The sequence below is a fragment of the Manduca sexta genome, unplaced genomic scaffold, assembly GCF_014839805.1.
Source record: "Manduca sexta isolate Smith_Timp_Sample1 unplaced genomic scaffold, JHU_Msex_v1.0 HiC_scaffold_3947, whole genome shotgun sequence".
Taxonomy (NCBI): domain Eukaryota; kingdom Metazoa; phylum Arthropoda; class Insecta; order Lepidoptera; family Sphingidae; genus Manduca; species Manduca sexta.
The window spans coordinates 1-8,924 of NW_023595071.1; the positions used below are offsets into that span (position 1 = coordinate 1).

The following is an 8,924-nucleotide window of genomic DNA, read 5'->3' on the forward strand; positions in this document are numbered from 1 at the left end:
ATTGATTGAACCCATTTTACTAATTATGAATGCTGTGAGTATTGCGAAAGATGGCCCAGAGCGTCCATTACAAATTAGGATATGACACAATAGAATTACATGTTTAACGTAGAATATCCTAAGTGTGGCATTATGTGCATAACCAATAAACGATATTGAATATATTTTATCTTATGAAACAGGTTTCTAGTTTGTTAGTGAATAGTCATAGTTGTTGAATGTATTTAATATATTATATCTCTCATTGCACTTACCAAGTTTGTCCTGTATGGCGTCTAGTCTTCGGCTTTGTTTTTCCTGCGCCGCGCTCACTGTGTCCAATACTTTGAGACGTTCTTCTATGCTAGTCAGTATTTTACTTATATCCTGCAAATTTTAAATAATAATCGTTTATAATAATTTACACTTTGCATTTTGTTTTTAATACCAACTGGTGGGAGTAAATAAAATATTTTTACGCTACGGTTATTACTAATTGTGTGAAAAAGATCACAGAATGGAAGAAATGATAACAAAAAAAAAAACAAATCACAGAAGGTTTAATTTTTCATATATTTCTTTAAATTATTATTTATAGTATTTTCATTTAATTCATATTTTGCAGTCCCGAATATAAGATATTAATGTCCTTATTATTTCATTCATTTATTCTTGTTTGTACTTTGTATGGGCTGTTTAGAAAATTTTGTAAAATCACGTTAACGTAGCGATATCGCTTCCGAAATTAGTAAGATTTCTGACGGGACTGCGGAGTTGTAAAAGACTAGGCAGTCTACCACTGCATATTGGGCCAGTATTTGCCTTGCGGTGAAACAAACAAGGTCTGGTACGTAACTAGCTTAGCTTGAAGATTACATTTGGAATATGCCAGAAGCACAAAAATAAGTGGTACCTTAGGGTTTTGTGTGCTGAGTGAATAAGCGCGCAGACTGTATGGTTCGGCCGGCGAGGTGCGCGCCAAATAAAGGCACGCCAGCGCCGCCACTGCTGCTCTTAACATCGCCCTGTCTACGATATTTGATAAATATTATAAAGACGAATTTGGTGGGGTATCTCTACAAAATATAGAATATTACTTGTCAAAATTGTTTTAAATTGTGATTGCCGCAAGTTCAACATTTCCGACGCGTAAGCTTAATGTGACAATCGTTGTAATTTGGACATGGTTTTATTACTTTAGCACCTGTTCATAGCACTTCAATATTTGTTTATGGCAATTATTCCCTTCCTTTTGTATGGGACTGTCTGTTATGTTAAACAGAGGCCGCGGCACGGCGCGCGTGGACACGGGGTCAATGGTATCGGTGGAGCGGTTCTTTACAAACAGGCGACTTAACCAAAGTAATTCCTACGGGAATGTTTATTTAATACTTTCTGCCTGTGCGGAAATCAATTCGCGAGATATCATTAAATACTTCTACCTTGAAATATCTGTTGCATTTTAATTACTACAGTAGGATTCTATTTATAAATAGTGTAGAGTTTGTTTCATTAATTTTGTACTTTAACTTTTAGGGCCTTACTAATAGTAGCTGTATAAGTCTGTTATAGTGACACAATGTTTTGTGTCGCTTCCTCTGACGGTAAATATATCATGAAAAGACAAAAAAATAAATAACATATTTATCAATAAAGCGGTTAGTATTTCCTTAAATTCATACATACTTCCTTCCATGTTTTTAGTTTTATATTTTAAATGCCTAACAGTCGCGTAAACATAAAAAATCATTATTTATATTATGTTCTGACATTCTTTGATTATTACAATATGACTGGTAATTTGTTCTCTAAATATATATATAGGTTAATTTAAGTAAATTTATTTGTATATTAGATTAAGCGTAAATGAAATGTGCACATTGCTGTTAAGTGTGGCAAATGTATTGATGCGATTCAGTGAAACAATGCGTCGCGGTAGTCGCCGTCGGCTGCGGTCTGCCGCATCGTGTCTGATCGTTGTTTGTTCGATGATATGCCTTGTTTATATTACATCCATCACAGACAGGTGTGTCTCGTCCTGCTTATGTGCATCTATTTATTTGCATTCCGGTGCAGTTCGTGGACCTGCGGCTGTCGGATTATCATTGTCTAAGTCCGCCCACACACAGTTGGGGTCAACCTCTCGTCAGCCCTCTGTCTGCTTCGTCTGCTTACGTAACATTGTTGCGTCTGGCTATTCTTATGTCAGTGTATGATCATATCTTTTTAAAATGTTTTGAGGTATAGGCACCTTCGACGTCCTCATTTAAATAAGATATACAAAATACCGAATAATATAAATAACTTCACACTCATCTATAGTAAAACAATGAGGTGTCAACGAAGATGTGATTCGTGCGAATACATAGTTATTTTAAGCCTGAGTTTAATATCACCAGCAGGTCAATTTGTAAGCCCAATAAAACGTAATAAATTTTACCTTTTATTAAATATCGTAATCAATCGACGTTTCTGGGTCATTGCAGTTGGTATTCGGAACATATCGGTGTCCATTTCGAAAATTGGTACGATTTGTCACGGCCCCTTCCGTGAGATGTTTCATGTATATCTGTTAATTATTATAATTGACGAAGAATTAAGGTCGCGTGCTGCCACAATGTACCGTATTTAAACACTTGATCTACGATAGTATAATATTCGTGATCAATGAATATTGATATAAAGCAATTTCATTAATGAACGTTTATGAAGGACCATCCCGCATACTTAAAAATCGATAAAGGAAGCGTTCTTAAATCAAAGACGACTTTACACAAGACTCGTTAAACATGTCAGTTGAGTTCATAAAGAAAAATGATCAGATGCGATTCAATTGATGGAACCCTATCAATGTACGTATTATTGTTTCCATAATATACCTACCTGGAGGCGTTCGGAATTTCAGTGAGAGTGCGCTTACGCTTAGAACCGAGTACGTCGGTCTCACAATACTCGAAACTCGCGACACGAGTATCTTAAGAAATTTGACTCGTTTCATGTTTATCAACAAGAGCGGTATTTTTGTAGTGGCTGTCGATTTTGCAGTTTAAATGCTAGTCTATTCAAATCAGTAAATGCGATTGCAGAGTGCGCAGTGCGCACGTGTGCAGCTGCTGGCGCGCTGAGTGCTGGAGACGGATGTGTTACTGCAATTTACCGCTTCGGCTTGTTGTCAAAGTTCAGTGGAGCTGGAGGCGAGCCAACACGGCTACCGCGCCTAATTCCAGGTGCTCCTTGCTTTTATTTCTCTTATTATAGCGTATATATTTTATTCAAAGTTAATTAACGTCGTTAAAACTTTGCATCTCAACAGTCTATCATATAAACAGTTACAGTAATAACTAATAATATGAATAATTTAAATTATTCTGACGGGTATCATCTGAAAATACTCGCGTGAGTATTTGTTTTCACAAAGTCATTGGCCTTTTTATCCTTATTTCGTCATATTGTATACCGGAACTTCCTGGTGGGATCACGTTTATTTCTAAGCTTCTTTCGTTGTTAATTGTGACATCGCGTCGTCAGTCCCTTTTGTCTACACATTTAAGTCGCTCCGTTATGTCGAAACTATTTATTTGAAATGGGTAGAACGCGTCCCGGCTCGACTGGGATAACGTTGGAAATTAATCTGATTCCTTTCTTGTCGAGTCATCGCGCTTCCGTTGTTAAATTAAAGCGAAGCAAAGGAAGATGTCCTATTAATTTTTTTCTGTAACCGGGCACATGATGTACAATTTCATTGTGTTCACGTCGCGTCGTGCCGAACGTGGAGGACCACCCGACAAGATCCACTCTCGACAATTTTAATTACGGTCGGATTACAGTTATAGCAATATGTATTTGCTTTAAGGGATAAAGATGATAAAGTCGTTAATGTTAAGGTCATGACAGTACTATTATATGACAATGATAGCTGTTTACAAAATACCCATACAACCGTATATTTGAAAAGGGCCTTTCGTGACCGGTTGATGTTCACAACAAATTATTTATTTATGCAAAATTCTCCGGTTGTTGGCGCGCCGAGTTAACAACTTATACTTACTGAAATATTTGCACAAGGTGATAACATTGCCTAGTGTTAGATCAGTTTTATTTGCACAACTAATTTATAATATCTGTGATTACACAGATTAGGTAATCCGCGCTAAATATCAAACCGCCAGTCGTACTGTCTTACAAATGTCGATTTTAATAAAACTATCATGTGGTACATCAAGTAACATGATCGTTATTTTTGTTATAGAGGGCGTTTAGGATGATTATTAACGTAGTAAGGACGTATCTTCTGGCACTGTCGTGGTTTATATTAATGACTAGCAAGGAGGCCACACATCTTGATTTCGAGAAAATTGTGTATCTATTGAAAACAATGAAACTTCAAACAATTAAATGTACTTAATGTTTTTTGTGTCGCAGTATTAGGAGGCCCTTACAGTAAATGCAGCCATAAAAAATTATAACATTTCTGAATTGGTGCAATTTATTAAAGGGTTTATCTAAACGTTGTAGTGGCAGTGGTCAGTATTGTCGGCACACAATGCGCGGTACCGCGTCGGCAATCGGTAGGAAAGCGCGAGGTCGCATTATCAACACTTGCGAGTTTCGAGCTTGCAACCGTGCTGGCTCTATGGAATGCCGGCGGGTGGCTGAATACAAATTCGTCATTACTCATTATGTTGCAATTTCATGACTCACGTATTTATATTTTTCTTCTCCTGTCAAAGAATTAATTTTAAAAATTTATTATATGACGTTGGAGTGACATCCAAAATTTTACTATGTCATTCATGTGTTAATAAGTTAATTGACCACTTCGAAGTTAAAAAAAAATTGTGCACCAATCATAGTTCGTTAATTAAGTGGCCGGTCGAGAGTGATTATAAAAGAAAGTGTTCGGAAATCACGTTTCATAACTATCGGCGAAGATCATAAGGACGCATGCGTGACAGGCATCTATCATGTCGCCGTAACACGCACTCACTGTGTTAATCCAATCAAAGGCGTATATTATTATCGGCATTGAACAATATGAACTCCATGAAAACTGGGAATGTTTGCATAACTTCACTATATGATACATATATAAACCTAATACCTAACAGAATTCTCTTGGGTTGTTATCTATGTGATTTACGTAAGTTTCACCGGCCTCGTTTTGGGTGTTGTCGATTTGAGTCATGTTTAAAAAATGAGCCGCATCGGGTATAATATATTACGCAGTTTATTGTTACAAAAACGACAGCGCGCGTTGCTGCGAGTCATATTGCGGAAATGTATGGCGTTGAAAATGTTTAAATATACTGAACTCCTGGTTACTAAATTAAATCATACATACAATAAACGTAGAATATTTTAAGTGCGCAGTGTCTGTGGGCTATAGGAAGTGTTAGCTTATATATTAGTAGTCTTGTACATAATAATGAATAGAGTGTCAGCCGATCCTCATAGGTGCGACAGACGGCGCGGCGCGACGTCTGACGCGTGCCTGCGCTTGCCAGCAACAGCACCCTCAAAATTATATCACTAAATATTATGTTAATTATTCTTAAACGCTATAAATAAACATTTAGGTGGAATATAATTGATTATTAGTATTTCGCGTGAACACGTTTTTTAAGGCCAATTACTAATGCTTTTTAAAAAATATATTGAGTTCTGCAGGTTAATTTTCGTTGTTGTATTCATCTTTATGTTACGGTACCAATATTTTACCAAAGTTATAAAAACGTAGCTTAAATTACCTTCACCTGTGTATGTGAATACCAATTGACCTACAGTCTCCATTACACGCCCGCTACGATTAAACAATGCATGGAATGAAGTATAATAGCATAATATTATTATTACATCACAGTTAAAAATTCTCACCATTGCGTGTCTAGTTTTTATTTTCTTTGGTAATAAGTAAGATCTTTTTGTATAGGCTCCTTTAATGCTGGGTTAAATTATGAGGGAACGTGGTATCTCAGTAAAGTTAATGGATCCCAAAAACGTTTGTAAGTGAACCTTGCTGTAGGCAATAATCTAATTATTCCTTGATTATCGGGTATATTTGATAACAATTGAATTAAGTTTAGTAATTGTTTGATATATTTAGAATAATGAAATAAACAATAATGAAATATTAATTTTATATTCTCATGCACTACTTATTGAAAAGAAAAAAATCAAAGATTTGTCATTTTATATTTTTCATTGTTTCTCATAGGTGCTCAGAACGAATGTAAATATATCAGATTCTTAAGGAGCAAGGCCTACGCAGACATCGTTTATTTTGTTATGAAATAATTCAAAAACAGCTAAATGTCCCAGGAGAGCCGCTTACGCGACGCATTGTGCAACGTCGCGACTGTATATTTAAGCCGCTGTAATCTGGGTGCAACACTACCCACATCACGAAACTAAATCAAGCAGTGCACGCGTGCCCAACGCTGTCGCCAGTAGCCGCTCCCAGCACTGATTGTGATAAAATGTGCCCAAAACATTACCCATTGCCCAATGCTAAATGCGTTAAATCGGCCTCTGGTCTTTGTTTTGTTTTAAATCAATCCAAAAATATCTGTTTGCACCATTGTGTTCAACTGTAAAAAATAATTATTGATTTATCCTTTTATACATATCAGTGATATCACTGTCGGTATCGCTCCATTGCTCTTTACTTCAAGTATGACGAATATTTAGAAAGGCTGATTCATCACCGGGGTGTACCGAGCGCGTGTTGCTCGTGTCATGAGAATCAGCAACTCAACCTACAGCAGGTACAATGTCTCCATGGTAATGCATTATGATGTAGAAAACAATAATACCCCACAAATATGTAGTAAAAACAAGTAAAAAAAATATAGATAAATGAGCTTTAAAATTTGAGTGCTCTAAATTCCATAAGGATTAAATGACGAGTGGCAATTGGAATTCGGTTTGGTCGGACCTCGTCAGGACTAAAAGCTTTTATTGCACGTAATGGAATATGTTGCGCTATACGAGACGCTTTATTATATAATCACGTAACAAAAATAAAACAGATATTTTTGCGTATAAAGTAGTTCTAGCAAGGTGGTATGTTAGAAAACCAGTTGAGATATCAACTTAATTATTACAAAATTAGCATGATGATGTTTCGCTTTGAATACACATTAGGCATCGTGTCGCGACGGCGACATTTTGCGCCGCTCATGCAAATAAATGACGGCGAGTGTGCGACGTGTACACCTTTTCGTACTTGATTTTTATTGATGATGATCACTTCAAAGTTGTAAGTCCGCGGCAGTGGACATCGGCCGGACCACCCTCGTCGCCCTGATACCGTTAGCGATATTGCGAACATAATGAATGTCTTCAGCACGGGATGATAGCGAGTCAGGTGACTAGTTTTCTATAGTCGACATATTCTCTACAAGTCTAGTATATTTATAATATAAGTTAAGACTTTAGCAAAAAAATATTTGTGAACATATTTTCATGCTAACAAAGAAAACATTTAAATTCAATAAAATATTGTTTGGTGGGAAATCACATTTAGGTTTTCTTGCATGTTTCAAAATCGAGGATTACGAAATGTAAATGGTACTTTCTCTCTCGTCTCGCAACTGATACTCGCGGCTTGTATAGAGGTTAAAATAACAAAGTCTCGTCTTCGCTCAGATTTAGGATGCAAAACCCTATGTCATGTTTTACGCTCGTAAATACGTCATATTTTATGGAAGTTATTGGTGCGTACGGTATAAAATTACGACCAAACTGAACAGTTTTGTAATTTCTATCGATGGATTATTATAATTTAAAGTGTTTAAGATACCAAATGGAAGAATAAATTTCGTTAAATTCAAATGAATCTCGCGTGTTATGAAAGACGAACGACGGATAAGGAGGTTTAAAGTGAAACCTTGTTTGGTTTACTAAACTAACGCACTCTGGCCCATTTGTCCTTATGGTGGATGTTATTATCTATCTCGCACTTGTCTGGGACGTGCTGGGAGTTGTGTTTGAGAAGAACAAATACGACGCACTTGTGGCACACCGCACACGGTAGCAATGGCTCGGTTTTAGCCTGTTTGCTCACGTTGATATGCATACCTCCGATTTAATAACAGGATCTTTGTGTCAACGTCTGACACTACTACAGCACACGACGGTGGCTTCTGAAAGTTTATAAACGTTGTGCAAATTACATAGCTAGCAAGACTATTATAACAAACACCGCACGAGATACTTTAGAATCATATTATCACTGAATCTGAATCACAGAATCATATTTCACGAAATACATCGTGCCATTTTATTATGGTAGCTGTGCTACAATTTCCTTATGTGACAATCGTGTCCAAAGCTCAGCGAAATATAATATAACGAATAAAAACTTTAAATGCTGAGATTTTTGTATTAGTATTAGCAGCAAACATTTAATTATCAATTTGATTCTCCTAATGTCGAAATATTGTAGGAAGGTTTTTTTACCTATCAAGGATTACACAAATAGTAGGTATATTTAAATGATAGTGAATATATACAATAGTAGTAATCAACTAAGGAATATAAAAAAAAATACATAAAAAATAATATAATTTATAGTTTATATAAACAAGAACTTCTTACCAAACCACGATTTTTCCAAATCTAGAATGATCAACTTACATCATTGGTTTGCAGAGGGCCATCCAATAATTTGTGGTAACCCGAATCGCATTAATTATTTTTGTATTTTGTTTAGAGATAGCTACAGAGTATAAACTATAATCAAACAGAAAAGATTCATATAATAGTATTAACAGCGATAAATTTGAACTCTAATAAAAGCTACGCTCAAGATTACAATTAACTAATAAATCTTAATATTAAAAAATTACACTACTTGACCGTTATACAATGACTTATACGTTATACAATGAGGTCTTTACTAATACATAAATATGTCTTTACGTATACACACATACGTAGTATAG

The 8,924-nt window shown here is 35.8% G+C and overlaps 1 long non-coding RNA gene across 1 annotated transcript; it reads right to left on the reverse strand.

The window, feature by feature from the left end:
• Positions 1-293: 293 nt before the first annotated feature.
• On the reverse strand, positions 294-1,143 carry LOC119193314. The gene is made up of 2 exons (XR_005113912.1): positions 893-1,143; positions 294-366 (listed from the first exon to the last, which is right to left on the reverse strand). It is a non-coding gene; the product is annotated as an uncharacterized LOC119193314 (long non-coding RNA).
• Between the last annotated feature and the right edge of the window lie 7,781 nt (positions 1,144-8,924).